Source organism: Lithobates pipiens, unplaced genomic scaffold (genome assembly GCF_037356315.1).
Source record: "Lithobates pipiens isolate NorthernLeopardFrog02 unplaced genomic scaffold, aLitPip1_a1.2 Scaffold_16, whole genome shotgun sequence".
NCBI classification, from domain to species: domain Eukaryota; kingdom Metazoa; phylum Chordata; class Amphibia; order Anura; family Ranidae; genus Lithobates; species Lithobates pipiens.
The window spans coordinates 326,115,411-326,131,878 of NW_027507748.1; positions in this window are offsets into that span (position 1 = coordinate 326,115,411).

Here is a 16,468-nt window from a genome sequence, read left to right on the forward strand (position 1 = left end):
CAGACCAAATAATGAAGATATCATCAATAAAACACAGCCAACACAACACATGACTGGTATATATCAACAATTCTTCATCTGAAAATATGGCGCGTTCCCACCCCCCCGGGTACAGGTTGGCATAGGCCGGCGCACAACAAGTGCCCATAGCCACCCCCTGTACCTGGAGGAAGTGGGAGCCTTTAAAGGTGAAACAATTGCGGGTTAGAACAAATTGTAAAACATCAAGAATGAACTCGCAAAATTCCCACTTGTGATGATCCTGCTCATGTAGGAAGGTACGTACAGTTCTGATACCCTGCTCATGAGGGATGCTAGAATACAGAGCTTCCACATCAAGAGTCACGAGCAGGGCATCAGGAGGTACGACCATTCCCTCAATCTGTTTAAGTAAGTCTAGGGTATCCCTTGTATAGGATGGTAGAGCCAGTACATATGGCATTAAAATGAAATCAATTAAATGACTTTCTTTTCTGTAAGCGATCCTATTCCTGAAACTATGGGTCTTCCCGGAGGTTATTTAGGATGTTTATGTATTTTTGGTAAGGTGTAAAAGGTCGCCATTCTTGGATTCTTGACATTAAGATGGATATAAAGCTCTTGATTAATAAGCCCCCGCTGATATGCATTCCCAATGATCTCTAGGTATTCTTTCTTAAATTTTTCAACACTTACTAAATTGATTCGTGCATACCAATCCTGGTTCCGTAGGATATTCATCACCATGGTTTCATACAAATTTTTTGTCATCAAGACAATATTGCCGCCTTTATCCGCAGCCTTGATTTCGAGGTCTGGGTAATTCTGTAAAGTTTGAATCGCACGCATTTGAGAAGGCAAAAGATTATTAGGTTTGTAAGTAAGGGTCAGCTGTTTTAAATCATTAACCGTTCCCATAAGGAAGGCCCATATATTTGGATTGATCATTAAGTCAGGGAATCGTTGTGACTTGGGTCTAAATTGCTAATATGTAGGGCTAATCCCTTCGGTTGCATATTTAATTGTATCCACTTGGTCAGTAGAGTCAGTAGTGGTCTCACTCTCTTCCAATAACAACATTAAATCTCGGAGGGCTCGAAAGTCCTCCATTGAATAATTTTTTACTTGCTCAGAGATGCTTTTATTTAATAGAGATCGCTGGCAGTCTTTAGCGAAAAGGAATTTGTAGGTAAGATTGCATGCAAAGAGGTACAGGTCCTTGATAGCTTTGTATTTATCGATATCCATCGAAGGGCAAAAGCTAAGACCTAAACGAAGGACATCCATTTCTTCCTTTGTAAAGGTATAAGGTGTAAGATTTATAATATCCAAGTCAGGTGTTAAGTTGGGGTAGAGTGTTGGGAGGTATGTGAAAATAATTGGGTGGTCAAGGGAGTGATCCCTGATGTATTAACAGGGGTTAATGAGGAGTGATCAATAGTGTTAGTGCCACCACCTGGTATGGCAGGGTGACCACCACTATTCAACATAGAAGTCTTTGGCGCTGCAGTGTTTAAAGCTTGTGTTTGTGTGTTGAGAATTTGAATGGCTTGGAGGGCAGTGGCACCAAGGTATTTTCCCTGCGAGCCATTGTTAGCACCATGTGATTGTGGGTGATCCTGTAAGGGCTTATGTAGGGTGAGCGTAGTGTCAACAGTGGGGGGACATTTTTTATAAGGTGTGTACATATACATATATATATATATATATATATATATATATATATATATATATATATATATATATATATATATATATATACACATATATATTTCCTTAAAGCAAAACTTTTTTTTTTGTTCACGTCCTTGTTGCATATCTCCTACCTTCACCAACTATGGCATCCATGTTCTGAGCTCTGTAGTTCCTCTACAATAGGCTGCTGAACTTGCTGAAAAAAAACGTTATTGCCTGCTGACATCCTGTTTGTAAAATCGCTGGCTTCTATCCCCCTCCTAAGCTCAGCCAGCTGCCTGACACACGCAGCTCCCTGCCAGCAATCTGCCCCTCCACTGTCCCCACTGCTCCGCCCCCACCACCGCTGACTGCACCGTATCGCTATCTCCATGCAGATTGGGGATTATTATTAGAAATCCGATGTCCTGCTGTGTCAGGTATAGTATATGAGAAGACCGATCGCTGATGTCTGCCTCCCTACAGTATTGGCATAATACCCCGACAATCACAATAACAGGAGATGGACATCAGCGATCAGTATTCTCATTTAATAATACCTGACACAGAGGGACATCCCCGCTGTGTCATACAAATGATTTCACTGGTGGTACAGACATGCTGCACTGGTGGTCCCTGGCATTTGGCACTGGTGGTCCCTAGAATTCAGTACTGCTGGTCCCTGGTGGTCCCTGGCATTCGACACTGGTGGTCCATGGTGGTCCCTGGCATTCGGCACTGGTGGTCCCTGGCATTTGGCACTGGGGATCCCTGACATTTGGCTCTGGTGATCCCTGACACTTGGCACTGATAGTCCCTGACATTTGGCACTGGTGTTCCCTGACATTTGGCTCTGGTGGTCCCTGGCATGCTGCACTGGTTTGCATTTATATTAAAATGTTTTGCATTTATCATTCTGTGTGTTATGTATGGCTTGCTGGCTGAAGAATGAGGGGTGTTATATATGTTGAAAAGGGAGCGAGTTCACATTTACATGTACAAGTCTAGTGTACCTCCAACATTCACTCCCATCCCAGGGATTCATGGGAAATTACAGTTAGAGAGAGAAGAGGATATGATGCAATTACTGTTCTTATGCCACGTACACACGGCCGGACTTTCCAGCAGAAAAGGTCTGACAGTCTTCCCGACGGACTTTTGATGGAGTTACGATGGACTTCTGAATGAACGGACTAAAGTCCATTCGTTTTGAACGTGATGACGTACAACGGGACTAGAAAAGGAAGTTCAATAGCCAGTAGCTAATAGCTGCCCTTGCGTCGTACAGATCCGTCAGAGTCCGTCGGACAGATTTGAAACGTTCTATTTCTAGAGCCGTATGGTTTTTTTAAAAGAAAAGCGATCGGGCTATCCCACACACGATTGGACTATCTGACAGAATGATTTCATTGGACCTAGTCTGCCAGAAAGTCCGGTCATGTGTACGTGGCATAAGAGATCCTCACTGCCAGAAAAGATGATACATTTTATAAATCACAGAGCTGACTTCCTGAAAATTAAATCAGACATATGTTTTAGACAGTAAGAAATTTCAGAAATGTAATAACTGTTTAGTGTTGTGTGTGTGTGTGTGTGTGGTGTACTAATGGTGTATTTTTTGATTTTTTTGTTTTAAAGGAGGACAATTTCCCTTTTTGTTTTTTAAATGCACTGTTCCCACTATCAAAGGATATTCAATTTGTGTAATACACATTTAAATGTAACCTTAATTTTACCATCTTTGGAAAACAGATTCGAAACAGATTCAAAATACCATGATCACATTGTTTATCATTAGATTAATTAACCCAGCACATTTTGTTATGTGTAGTCATATCATCGGTGTCCTTGCCAGTTATCAATAATGTCTCATCCATTCTTTCATGGAGGGCAAAGGAGGGGGTCATATCTGCATAGAGCTAACATAACACACACATAAGATGTAGAGTTAAGAATTCCAGCATTCACACGCATACACGATTATCTCTCTAAAATCATTTAATTTTGTCCCATTTGTACACAACACATGCATATAATTTTCTCACTTTCTTTTAACTCTTCAAAATTTTCCTGTTTAAATTAGTTTTACCTCCTAATCCTGTTTCCCTTATTTTGTTATGAAATCCCTTGCATCCCATATATTGCAATCCCATACGTCACATACACTAGCTTCTATGATCAGACAGGCCATAGTAATTGTGCTGCCCCAAAGGGGCATAGAACTTACATAGATCATTTTCTATGGAAGTTTATATTTAATTCACATGCTGCCATCTAGTCACCTTTTGTGGTAATGCACTTGTTTCTTATGTTCTTTTTCCCTTATGTTATGACACACTTTCTTTGTATGTAATGCTCCACCCTTCTGTGATTGTACTTCCTGTGTCATGGATGCAGCTACAAGCCACATGTAGCAGGGCACATGTATTCTGCATTGTAAGCTACAGCCAATATCATCTCTTGACCACATAAATACTACAACCTTTTCATCAGTTTGTATCCTGTCATCTTCTGTAACCTGATGTTCAGAATGAAAGCATCTTGTGGATGGAATTGGTATTTGGTGAGTTCAAACTATCTGATGAGGATTGTCCTCGGTGATTATATCTTATACAAGCCAGGCATAGGCGTCTCACAAGGGATAGTCACTTAACAACAATCGGAGTCAGAATAGTCAAAAGATGTATATCATTCCCACAGCCTACTGTGTATATGTATGCGTCTGATCTGCAATCAAGCTCAGTGCCATCCGCCATCTTGTGAAAGCACATGGTCGCACAAGCTTACTGTACCTCATGTGAATGTTAAAAACTGTTTCTCCACATTGAATTGAGTTACCCCACCTGTCTAAGCTGCTGTTCGTCTTCGTAAAGAGACAGTACTATTTCTTGCAAAAACTTGAAAAATGTCTAGACAAGACTCTAAGTACCCCCTTGTGGCTGAACCAAGCAGATTCATCATGTCTCTGAACCCGCAGATGTAAAGGGAGCAGATTCTGCAGATATTGCCAAACAGAGTGTAAGGCCCCTTTCACACTGGGGTGGGAGCGGCGTCGGCAGTAAAACCGCGCTATTTTTAGCGCCACTTTAACGTTGTTTTATCGGCAGTATTCGGCCACTAGTGGGGGTGGTTTTAGCCCCTGCTAGCGTCCGAGAAAGGGTTAAAACCACCACAAAGCGCTGCTGTCAGTGGTATAGCCACGCTGCCCCATTGATTTCAATGGTCAGGAGCGGTGAAGGAAAAGACAACTTCTCCTGCGCTCTGGTGTCTCGGTCTTCAAAGTGTGATACCGACAGTTTGAGATGGTAGTGTCAAAAAGGTCTTGCAGCCCTCCTTAGAATATTGGGTATTCAAATACTGGAGAAAAGCAAAACAAAAAGGGAAGGCGCACTGACCTAGTGCATTACTATAAAATAGAGCTTTATTGAAAACAGAACATATAGCAAAATGGCTACTCACAAACGAGTATTGATAAAAGGCATAATCAATACAATTCCAGATCTGATGTCAGATAGATTGATTGATGAATACCCCAACGTAAACGGCTGACGCGTTTCTGGGGAGAACCCTTTTCCTCAGAGCCAGGAGCGGTGAAGGAACAGTGTATACATCGCTCCTTCACAGCTCCAAAGATGCTGCTAGCAGGACTTTTTTTACCGTCCTGCTATCCTGCTAGCGCACTGCACCAGTGTGAAAGTCCTCGGGGCTCTCACACTGGAGACACAGCAGCGGCTCTTTGAGGTGTTATTTTTAGCGTTGTAGCGCCTGCAAAGCGCCCCGGTGTGAAAGGGGTCTAAGAACCCAACATACAATAAAACTGACACAGAATCTTAGAGAAAACTATGAAGCCACTAGAGATTAGGGATGAGCAGAACACCCCCCCCCCCCCCCCCGGTTTGGTTTGCACCAGAACCTTTGAACGGACCAAAAATTTGTACGAACTTTAGAACCCTATTAAAGTCTATGAGACTCGAATGTTCGAAATCAAAAGTGCAAATTTTAAAGGCTAATATGCAAGATATGCAACAGACAACACCAGCAATAAAGGGTATCTTCAGGTGTATACTGTGCTGGAGGCACACAACATCCACTTTGAGCCCTTGTACACACGGTCAGAGATTCCGACGGAAAGTTTCCTATCGGACCGTCTTGTTGGATATTCCTACTGTGTGTGGTCTGCATCGGACTGTTTCCGTCGGAATATCCGACGAACCAACTTTTCCAACTTGCTGGTAAAATTTTACGTCAAAATGCTCCGATCGGACATACTCCGATCATGTGTAGCCTACTCCGATGGACAAAGTGCCACGCGTGCTCAGATCAAATTCCTAGACCAAAGCTATTGGCTACTAGCCTGAACGTAGTCCCGTCCTAACGAAATAACGTCATCACATTATGTACAATCGGATTTTCCGACAACTGAGTCCGACCGTGTGTATGCAACATCACTTCCGGACCTCTTCCAGAATTAATCCAGCGGAATAACTCAGACGGATTGGGTTTTCGGAATCTCCGACCGTGTGTACGGGGGCTAACTCCTGCAGATGCCTGTATTAGAGAACACCAGCAATAAAGGGTAGATACTGGTATATACTGTGCTGTGCTGGAGGCACACAACACCCACTAACTCCTGCAGATGCCTTTATTATAGAACACCAGCAATAAAGGGTAGATGCAGGTGTATATTGTGCTGGAGGCACACAACACCCACTAACTCCTGCAGATGCCTTTATTATAGAACACCAGCAATAAAGGGTAGATACAGGTGTATACTGTGCTGGAGGCACACAACACCCACTAACTCCTGTAGATGCCTGTATTAGAGAAAAACAGCAATAAAGGGTAGATACAGGTGTATACTATGCTGGAGGCACACAACATTACTTTAACTTTAAGATGCCTGACAAAAGAACACACTGTCCCTGCCTATCTAGCTCTTTCCCTGCACGCCGGAACACACTACACAAGGCTGCCGCGCTGGCGGACTTATATAGTGTGGGGTGTGTACTAAACCCCCTGAGCTATAATTGGCCACAGGCATCCTGCCTATGGCCAATTATGTCTCTCCTCGCTGCCGGCGCTGTGATTGGCCAAGCATGCGGGGTCACAGTGCATGCTTGGTCAATCATGAGCCAGCAATGCATTGCGATGGCGAAGTGCATTGTGTGTCGTTCATGCCACACGAATTTGGTGCGAACGGTCCACAAAGTTCTGAATTTGCCGAACAGACGAACGCCCGATGTGCGAGTCGAACATGCATTCGGGTCGAACACCGAGCTCATCCCTACTAGAGATGAGTTCTCCAGCAATCTGTCAGACTTATGGGACAGAACTTCACACTGCATGTCAGTTTTGTCACACTTGAATGATCAACCAGCTGAACTAAGAGACTCTATAGATCGCTTATCTGCCACGTACGAACGCTACCAGCGGCTGTTTGCAAAATACACAGCTTTCTTGCAGGACTGTAATATAGAAGACTCTTCAGCAGAACTGACCAGGGCTAATGCACTAAACCAACAAAGGGATCTCTTAGTGCAAAATGTCCAGTGCAAGGCAGAACTCCACAATGTTCAACTGCAGGAGACCAGATCTCACACATTTACATCAACCAAGCACACTCCATATTCTAGATCCTCTCACTCCAGAAGTTCAACATTAAGTGACAAGCTAATAGAGATCCGCACAAGTCTGGAAGCAAATAAAGTGTGAAGCTCCTTTACCAGAAAGAAAGCAGAAGTAGAAACACAAAAAGCAGCTCGCCATGCAAAGATGGTAAATCGCTAAGCAGAGATGGAAGCTCAGAGCCAGACTCGCCAAGCAGAGATGGATGCTCAGAGTAAAGCTCGCCAAGCAGAGATGGAAGCTCAGAGCAAAGCTCGCCAAGCAGAGCTGGATGCTCAAGGCAAAACTCTTGAAGCAGAGATGGCAGCTCAACAAGCAGATGCAGATTCCCAAATAAAGATTCTGCAAATGGAAAGGGAGAAAGCAGTTACCCTAGCAAGGCTGAGAGTCCTTGAACAAGCGATGGGACAAAGTGCTAACTCAGACTGGTCCATCCCAGTGGAACTGCAAGACCCAAATGAACGCACCAGTGAATATGTACTAAAGCATAATATTTGCAATGATACAGAGTTATCTCCTGTACGTCTTACTAACAACACTGTTCTGACTCTCAACACAAAGACCTCTTAGCTCCAAATACCTGAGCCTCTTCAAGTCTACAACACACGTGCATCTATGCAACAAACCACATCACCTCTTGCTGACAACAAGGTGACTTCCAGTGACAAGCCGCAGCTCAAGCCACAGCCAGCACAAACCTTAAGGACTACACCACAGTTAAACGCTCTTTCAACATCATTTCATCCTAGTAAACCTCACCCTACTTCACCAGAGAACTTTCACACCCGAGGGGTTCCACAAGTTACTTTGGCACCGAAGAGTGAGAGATCAGACTTGAATGACTTTGCCAGATATATATAGTACACCGTGTGCTCAATAACACTACCCTCTCAAGGTTTGATGACTGTCCGGAGAGCTATAGGACCTGGAGATCCACCTTCAAGGCTAACATTGCTGATCTCAACCTCACTACCAAGGAGGAACTTGATTTACTCATAAAGTGGCTAGGGCCAGAATCTGCAGATCATGTTGAAAGACTGAGAACAGTGCATGTTGACCACCCAGATGCAGGTCTTGTTGCTGCATGGGCAAGACTTGAGCAAGCCTATGGTAGCTCTGAAGCCATAGTAACGCTCTATTTAAGAGACTGCAAAACTTACCAAAAATAGGGAACAAAGACTATTGCAAGCTCGTCCCAGGCTGCTGGGAAAATTATTACGTCACTTTCTGCCGAGCGAGAGCGAGGCCTGAGACGCAAGCTAACAGAGGAATAAATAGGATACATGCACGGTGATAGCTTCACTCCATTTGTACCACTGGCCTAGCTTGGTGTTGGCCCATGGGTACACCTAAATGGGAGTCTAATAGTCTCTTTTAAACCTTTTATGAATAAACAGTAAAAACATATTGCGCAATGATTGCCATTTATATTTTTCACGAGAACTGGTAGAACAGGATACATCTATTGCACCGTCTTATTGGGAAAAGTGCAGAGTGATCCCAGAGTGGAGTGGTCATCCCATTAATGAACCAAACGCGTATTTTTAACTTACTTCTGGTAAGTAGCCAACCTATATGGTGGTGGTGTTGTCACACTTATTGGTGAAATCAGCTACACATTGATTCAAACCAGAGAAATGCACAGGGAATTGTTAAACATTTATTAATATATTGCTGGTATAATTTGATCCAGCTTAAATAGTGGATACGGGACATTTATTTATTCACAATAATTTATTTTGTTGTATGAATTGCAGTTTATTTGGTGTATTATATGTAGTTTTTTTGGTGCACTAGTCAATGGTTGATGTTTAAATATATTTGATATATACCTTATGTTAAAAAGGTCACTGGTATAGATTCATTTGGAACGGTGTTGAACGGTAAATATTATCTAGGCGTTAGTGCAGTCAATAAGCCCTCTCTTTTTTTTTGTTTCCTTGTGGCCCACCCAAGGACAGAACACAATTTTTGACTGCAGCAATTTGCAAACACGGTAATTATATTTTTTGTACACAAAATGTATATATACACATATACCTTTAATGTGGCTCACATATTTTACTGATATATTTCTTTGTCTATTTACATAAGATGACCGGCTGTAATATTGACTCATTCATTATGCCTTATATGAGTACATAGTTATTCTGTGTAACATTTTCCTATCTTTACACAATGACAGAGCCTCGTCCTGTCATGATATATACAAAGTTATACAGACTATTTACAGGAGCTTATGACTGAGAAGTAAGTCAAATGCAGTATGAAGGTGCTTATATACACGTTTGCTCAAAGAGCTGCGCTTAAAAACAAAAGTCTGCAGCTACAAAAACTGCAGCTGCGGACTTTTAATAATCAGACACTTACCTGTCCCAGGGTCCATCGATGCGGGGGAATGAAGCCCTGCTCCTCTCCCCCTCCTCTCTGCAGTGCGGGCATTGTCACTGTCGGCGCCCGGCTGGGACTTTACAGCTGGGCATGCACTGCGCAAGCTGCAATGCATGCTGTGAATGGCCAGGCAATCATCTGTGACGTGTCCCAGATGATTGTCGAGAGGGAGGGGGGAGAGGTGATCTCCCTCCCATAGATATAAAATGGTCCCGCGCAAACCAAATAGTGCTACGTGCTTAAAAAATATTAATAAATAAAGAACAGGCACAAAAAACAGTCCATAAATAAATCCCAGAATAATCGTTCAATGGCGTCAGATGTGTTCAAACGATATTTCAAAGAAACAGCAGGTAAAGGTGCTTCTATAAAAACGGGAAACTCTGGGCTCCCAGAACTCCCACCTCAGATCTTTAAAAGCAGGCACATCAAGTAAACCAAACAAAATGGTGTCCTGGCGTCTTCCGCCAGTCTTACTTCACTTCCGGTATCGCGTCACGGCCACTCCCTACGCGTTACGTGGTTTGCGCAGGACCATTTTATATCTATAGCTGTCACTTTGGTATTGTGTGTAATATCATTAGGTCCAGCTGCAATACATTAGCACTTTATTGCACATTTGCACGTGCAAATTTTTTTGGAAATAGTTGTCAAGTGCATTGTATTTATTCGCACATTTATGTACTCTTCTCTATGAGGTATATTATTACCCTTCCTTTTATTCATATATATTTTTTCACCTTGAAATAGTAGCGCGAAGGCTCTGTTCACTTACAAGTATTGGTATTGTGTGTAATATCATTAGGTCCAGCTGCAATACATTAGCACATTTGCACGTGCACATTTTTTGGAAATAGTTGTCAAGTGCATTTTATTTATTCGCACATTTATGTACTGTTCTCTATGAGGTATATTATTACCCTTCCTTTTATTCATATATATTTTTTCACCTTGAAATAGTAGCACGAAGGCTCTGTTCACTTTTATGATCTCCCTCCCATGCCGCGGAGCACTAGGAGAAAGTTGGAGCTGAAATCCTCTAAAAAGAGGGCCCCCCCCCCAAAAAAAAGGACATGCTAAATGTGACATGTCAGGGGGTCACCTCCCCTTAAAGCGGAAGTTCATTTTTGGATGGAACTCCACTTTAAGTTACAATGAACTGTGAATTAGTTGCATTAACCTGTTTCTGAGTTGCATTAAAATGCTTAGAATTGCTTTGAATGGATAAAGCAGCTCAGATTAAATGTGTGGTGGCTAGGGGTGAGCTTCATGTTCGAGTCGAACATACGTTCGACTCGAACATCGGCTGTTCGCCCGTTCGGCGAATTCCGAACGTTAAGGGCCGTTCGCACCAAATTCGTGTGGCCCAAAATGCACTGCGATGGCGCAGTGCATTGCTGGCTCATGATTGGCCAAGCATGCACTGTGACCCCGCATGCTTGGCCAATCACAGCGCCGGCAGCGAGGAGAGCCATGATTGGCCACAGGCAGGATGCCTGTGGCCAATCATAGCTCAGGGCCGCCAGCGCGGCTGCCTTGTGTAGTGTGTTGGCATCTGTAGCAGTTAATGGGTGTTCTGTGTACCTTCAACACAGTATACACCAATCCTTAACGGGCGATTTTTCGTTCTTGCTCTTCTGTAGTGGTTGTTGTCTGCGTGCCCTGACCGCAGTATACACCGCTATATTCACCTTTATATCTAGCGATATATCTATCTTTTATAATAGAGCTGTCAGTCAGTGTTAGGAGATTGTGCGTGCTGTCTGCGTGCTCTGAACGCAGTATACACCACTATATCCACCTATCTAGCTAAATATCTTGCTCGTTTTAAATAGAGCTCTCAGTCAGTGTTAGGAGATTGTGCATGCTGTCTGCGTGCTCTGAACGCAGTATACACCGCTATATCCACCTATCTAGCTAAATATCTTGCTCGTTTTAAATAAAGCTCTCAGTCAGTGTTAGGAGATTGTGCATGCTGTCTGCATGCTCTGAATGCAGTATACACCGCTATATCCACCTATCTAGCTAAATATCTTGCTTGTTTTAAATAGAGCTCTCAGTCAGTGTTAGGAGATTGTGCATGCTGTCTGCGTGCTCTGAACGCAGTATACACCGCTATATCCACCTATCTAGCTAAATATCTTGCTCGTTTTAAATAGAGCTCTCAGTCAGTGTTAGGAGATTGTGCATGCTGTCTGTGTGCTCTGAACGCAGTATACACCGCTATATCCACCTATCTAGCTAAATATCTTGCTCGTTTTAAATAGAGCTCTCAGTCAGTGTTAGGAGATTGTGCATGCTGTCTGCGTGCTCTGAACGCAGTATACACCCCTATATCCACCTATCTAGCTAAATATCTTGCTCGTTTTAAATAGAGCTCTCAGTCAGTGTTAGGAGATAGTGCATGCTGTCTGCGTGCTCTGAACGCAGTATACACCGCTATATCCACCTATCTAGCTAAATATCTTGCTCGTTTTAAATAGAGCTCTCAGTCAGTGTTAGGAGATTGTGCGTGCTGCCTGCGTGCTCTGAACCCAGCACACAGGAGAGGCTTCCCAGGAGAGCAGACGTACGTGGAGGAGCTCTGTGGAGAACCGCAGCTGTCTTGGACATCCGGCCTTATGGCGTCGGCCAGCCCAGGCTCGGGGCCCTCTTCCCGGCCTGGGGCTACAGCTCATCCCCCTGGTGGAAAGGAAGGCCTCTCCAGGGAGGAACGATTGTTTTTATCCACCCAAGTGGAGTTAAGCGACTGGACCCGGGCACAGCCGGGTGAAGACGGCTTGAAGCTGCAAAGGCGCAGGGTCAGGGTGAAAACCCTGATCCAGAAGGCAGTGGAGGTATACGGCAAGAAGATGGAAAGGCTGACGGCTCTCAGGAACTCCAGAGACCGTTCAGGAATCAAGAAGAGAGCAGAGTACAGAGATACCATAGAAGATCTTAAAACTGAATGCAGAGACCTCTGGCAGCTCCTGGGCGGTCTCTGTGAGAGAGGAGTAGGAGAGAGAGGATTCCTGCTTGAAATAAAACGGGAACTCCTGAGAATGAGCCAGGAGGGCTCCCAAGCAGTAAGGAGGGGAACGCAGAAGAGCTTACCCAAGCCGGCTGTGGAAGACCCTTCGGCAAGTGTGGAGGAAGAGAGAAGCCAGCATCCCGGTACAGACATCAGTGAGGACGGTGCCCCCCTTGGAGCAGTAAGCACGGAGGGTCCCCGGGTCCATGTAAGTCCGCCTGCCCAGTCCGTGATTGGGGCAAGGGTTTACCCGGGTAGGGTACCCGGTGAAGTGTTGGGAGGCTCCAGGGGAGAGGGAAGAGCGGGAAGTGTGGAGTGCCAAGGGAAAAAACTGGTAGTAGTCCTCACCCGGAGCCATCTGGAAGGGCCGGTACAACCTGTTGTCAGCAAGTCCGCGGCTGATGGTGCAGCACAGGCCCCCCCAGTGATCCAGGGTGATCCGTCGGTCCCCTATGCGGTGCGAGGGTTGCCGGCCATAATGGCGGCCCCCGCCGCGGCCGCACGTGGTAAGGGGATGGAGTCTGTGGCGCCAATGGCGTCTGTGGCGTCTGTGAAAACATGTGTGGAAAGGAGATCTTCTTCCGCTGCGGACACCATAGCGGGACATGTCGCGGGAAGATCCGCGTCATTTCCGGCGCAGAGGGCCGCGTCCGGAAGTGGCTCCCGCGGACCGGAAGTGACTGACAATGCGTCCCCGGAAGTGCAGGAAATGTCCGAAAAGACTGTGGAGTCACCACATGATACTGCCCACGGCCTCTCGGTCGGGGCGGAAGGAATGGACGAGGGTTTGGGAGACCCACTGGGTACTATCTCGGAGGGGCAGGGGGAATCCCCTGGTGTGGATCTCCCGGCCAGGCAGGGGAGCTGGGGTGAATCCCCTATGGGAGAGTTGGGAGCGGAATGCCCCGCACTGAAATTTATAAGGGAGCTAGAGGGATCCCAGCGGGAGGAGGTGATGGAAGATGCCTCCCCCCAGGGTCCTGCAGTAGAGGTGGCTAGTGCCCCGCCCCCCATGGAAAGGGTGAGGAGGAAAGTAAGTGTCACAGGTGGGCCAGAGGGTGGGAAAACAGCATCAGCTCAGCCTGGGCCTTCCGGCCTGGTTCACGGGGAGCCTGACCCTTCCCCCGCAGGCCCCAATGTCATCTTGGGCACGCAAGCCGAGGCTAACCTCCTGAGTGCCCTGAAAACTGGACGTTCGTTTGCCCAGGTGGCAGGTACGTCTGTGCCCCTAAGGCCCCTGTACGGCCAGTTTGGTGCCCAGAACTTCAGGGCCCCCCCCCGAGGAGCAGTTCCAAGGGGCGAATGCCTGGTCCAGGGGTACAGGGGGTCCCGAAAGGCGCAGGCGCAACGTGGTGCAGCTCAGGTGGGAGGGAGCGACCGCTTGTCCCAGCAGGGGTCAAGTGATTGATTACCTGTTGGAGCTTCGGTTTAAGGTTTCAGACCTGTTCGCAGTGATACATCCTGCGAACTCGAAAGAGTTCGATATTAGCTTCGTCTCCGTGGTCTCCATGGAGCTTTTCCTGACCCTCTACGAGATTGTCGGGAGGTCTGAACCATGGAAAAGTTTCCGGGTAGTGCCTCTCTCGAGGCAGGAGGAAATTAAAAACATCACTGTGCTGGTCAGGAACGAGTCTCTCCCGCCTGAGGACATCGCCACCTGGCTGGCGCGGTACGGACAGCTCCAGTCAGGGCTGAGGAAGAGCCTTGACGAGCGCGGGGTCTGGACGGGTGCGTGGCAGGTCAGGATCCGGCTCAAGCGCCAGGGCAACACCGTGGCGCACGTTCCCGGTAGCGCGTTTATCGGGCGAGACCGGATCCTGGTCTTCTACCCCGGCCAGCCCCGTAGGTGTTTCAAGTGCGGCAGTCCTGCACACCTCAGTGCAGACTGCACAATGCCTCGGTGCGTGAGATGTAATGGCTTCGGCCATTCATCTGATGGTTGCAGACTGATAGTCTGCAACCTCTGCGGGGAAATGGGGCACCCCTTCAGCCGTTGCCCCAAGGCTTTCCGGGGGCATCAGGCGGACGGGGCTGCCCCAGGCCCAGGGGGTGATGGTGACCCTAGACAAAGTGGAGCCCCCAATCCCCCAGAGCCACAGAGGGAGGATCCCCCCCTCCCTCAAAGGGTTAGGCCCCCCAGGCGTGAGCAGGGGGCGGGTAGGGTGGTTGAAGATCCAATAGGTGGTTGCCCAGTAGACCCCCCGGCCCAGCCTGGGTCAAGGAGGGATGGGGTAGTGACAGGTAGACCGGCTGATAAGCCGGTAAAAGCCAATAAATCATCCATTAAAAAGCCTCAGACCCCCCCCCTCCCCCTCCTCCCCCAGCTCCCCGTGCTCCCGGCTCCTCCCCTGCCCCCCCCGGCCCATCCCTCCCCCTCGTACTAAGCTTCCCCCCCCCCCTTCCCATCCCCCATCCCCTGTGTCCTTGGATACAACACCCCCAAGCCTAGGCCTGGCTGTTAACCCTATGCCCCCCCCCAGATTCTTCTGGGGTGGGTGCCAAATGCCAAGCTTACCTGGCAGCAGAAAATCCTTCAGAGACCCCTATGGACACTACTGGTCCTGGGAAAGGGGCAAATAAACGGCCCAAGGACCTATCAAGTGGTAGATCGGACGGAGAGAGTGGGAGGGAGCCCCTACATATTGAGTGGGAAAAAAAGAAAACAAAGAAAAAGAAGAGAAGGAGCCCGGGGAAGGAGGGCGGCGGGGGTTCTCAGCCTGAAACCAGTTCGGGGGCGGGAGGGGGTCCCTCGCTTGCCCTCTGGAACCGGTTTGGGGTCCTCTCCTCGGACTCCGAGGAGGATTAATGTTATGATCATGGGATTAAGGATCGTCTGATATGGGCAGTTTGAATAGATCCTGTCTGTCCAAAAGCATTTATGCAAGTTGTTCTTTAGTTCTTTTTTGCTCAAGTATGAGTTTTTCTTAAGTTCTTGATTATGTAAATCAGTAGCAGTTTTATTTTAATAAAAATTTCCACCTATCTAGCTAAATATCTTGCTAGTTTTAAATAGAGCTCTCAGTCAGTGTTAGGAGATTGTGCATGCTGTCTGCGTGCTCTGAACGCAGTATACACCACTATATCCACCTATCTAGCTAAATATATTGCTCGTTTTAAATAGAGCTCTCAGTCAGTGTTAGGAGATTGTGCATGCTGTCTGCGTGCTCTGAACGCAGTATACACTGCTATATCCACCTATCTAGCTAAATATCTTGCTCGTTTTAAATAGAGCTCTCAGTCAGTGTTAGGCCGCGTACACACGGGCGGACTGTTCGCCCAACTTTGTCCGCTGAACAGTGTTTGGGCGGACAGTCCGCTCGTGTGTGGGCTTTCAGCGGACAGTTTCAGCGGACAGTTGGACGGACAAGGTTTTTCGGAAATTCCGTAAAACTGTCCGCTGAAACCTTGTTTCAGCGAACAGTCCGCCCGTGTGTAGGCTTGTTCGTCAAACAAAGTTGCGCGCATGCTCAGAAAGGATTTTCACGCCGAAAGCTATAATGCAGTGTATAGGACGTCGTATTTTTCGTCCCGTCGTACGTGCCGTTCACGTCATCGCGCGCGGTTTCAGCAAACTGTTCGTCCGTCGTGTGTGGCCATGTCCGTCCATGCTAAGTTTGAGCGGACTGTTTGCCGAAACTGTTGGAAGGACAAAGTTGGGCGAACAGTCCGCGCGTGTGTACGCGGCCTTAGGAGATTGTGCATGCTGTCTGCGTGCTCTGAACGCAGTATACACTGCTATATCCACCTATCTAGCTAAATATCTTGCTCGTTTTAAATAGAGCTCTCAGT